We start from the raw sequence: 1,891 nt of genomic DNA on the forward strand, positions 1-1,891 counted from the left end.
CATGTAATATTTGTCCTTTTGAGACTGGGATATTTCACTCAGCATAATGTTCTCCAGAGTCAACCATTTTGAATAATATTGCATGAGTTCCTTGTTTTTTAATATTAAAGATAATTTTTATATTGCAACAAAGAAACGGAATAAAAACCCATATTATCTTCAACAAAGCTGTTTTAGTGTTCTTTCTGGCCTTAATATAAACTATGGAGAGGCGCTGTGGTATTAAGTTTAATAAGTGCAGGTTCTGAAATGTGAGCTGCCAGCATTGAAATCCCTACTCTGCTACTTAACAGCTGGATAATTTTCAGGAAGTTGAGATCTGGCTGGTACCACCTTAGTGTCCAGATCTGTAAAACCAGGAAATGAATGCTACTTTCTCCATAAATTTGAATGTGTTAATGCACTTAGCATTCTTAAAATAGCCTCTGGCATATAATAATTAACATTTCCTAAATGCTGACTATCATTGTTATCTGGGAGCACTGGTAGCCTTTAGAGAGTTGCTCTCCTACTCCAAAGGCCACGCCTCCCTGGTGGTGGTTTGAATCCACGGGCAGCTCTGAAGGAGAAACATGGGCAATAGTTGTGATTTATAGCTTCAAAAGCCCCTTAGAGAGCCAGTTGTCAGTCAGTCAGTCTCAAAGGCAGTAAGTGAGTGAGTAAGGTATTCACCTTTCTTCAAGGAAATAGAAAACCATTGTTATTTCTTGGAATCACTTGAGAAATGCAAGGTTGGAATTTGCCTTCCCATTTCAGGGCAGGTGACAAAAGTGATCAAGGCATCTCCTCACTTTTTTTCCACTTGAGCTTCGTAAGCAATATCATGCCTTCTTTCTTTTTCAGTGTTTCAAAAATATAGATAATACTTCATTTTCCAATTCAATATTTTTTACTTACATACATAATTTAGTGACATCAATTATACAACCAATGTCTTCTGAATAAAGAAAAATTCTTACTAATAAAAATTCTTACTAACAATATTTCTTTCTTTTTCTTCTCCCACCTCCTATGTTCTGGTAGTCAGGTTCTGTCAAGTATGACTCATAGCGACCCTGTGAACAACAGATCTTGATCTTGCCCTGCCCTGTGCCATCCACTTCATCTTTGACATATTTGAGCCCATTGCTGCAATCCCTGTCAATCCATCTAGTTGGGAATGTTTCTCTCCTTTGCTGACCCTCAATCTTTTCAAGCATGATGTCCTTTTCCAAGAAAGCCTTTCTTAGACACACTTCCGAAGTATGAGTGACGAAGCTGTATCGTCTTTGGCTCCAAGGAGCACTTTTCTTAAGACATATTTGGTTTTTTTTTGTAGTTCATGGGATACCAAGAATACCATGGGGTACTCTTGTCCAGCAGTGCAACTCAAAGATATCAATTCATCTTCTGTCATCCTTATTCATTTTCCCAGCTCTCTGATGCATAACAGGTTGATTGAGAAAACTATAGTATTCAAATGGATATTCTTACTCTTAAGTATTTTGGAGAGATCCTTTCAGTGGACTTGCCCAAAATAATACATATCCTAATTTCCTGACTGCTGGTACCAAGGGTGTTAATTGTCAATCGAAGCAAGATGAAATAATTGACAGCATCAATCTTTTCTCTATCATGATATTAACTACTGGTTTTGTGATGAGAAACTTTGCTTTCTTGATGCTGAGATGTAACTCATCCCAAAGCTTGTAATTCTTGATCTTCTGCAGGCATTTCATGTCCTCTTCATTTTCAGTCAGCAAGGAAATATCATCTGCCACCTCCCATGTTGTTGTTGTTGTTGTTATGTGCTGTTGAGTTGCTTGCGACTCATAGCGACCCTATGTACAACAGCCCTAAACCCTGCTCTGTCCTGTGCCAATCGCACTGTCTCTGACACTCCCATCCCGAT

Source organism: Elephantulus edwardii, unplaced genomic scaffold (genome assembly GCF_000299155.1).
Source record: "Elephantulus edwardii isolate Elephantulus edwardi_28Jun2011 unplaced genomic scaffold, EleEdw1.0 scaffold00075, whole genome shotgun sequence".
In the NCBI taxonomy this organism is placed as follows: Eukaryota; Metazoa; Chordata; class Mammalia; order Macroscelidea; family Macroscelididae; genus Elephantulus; species Elephantulus edwardii.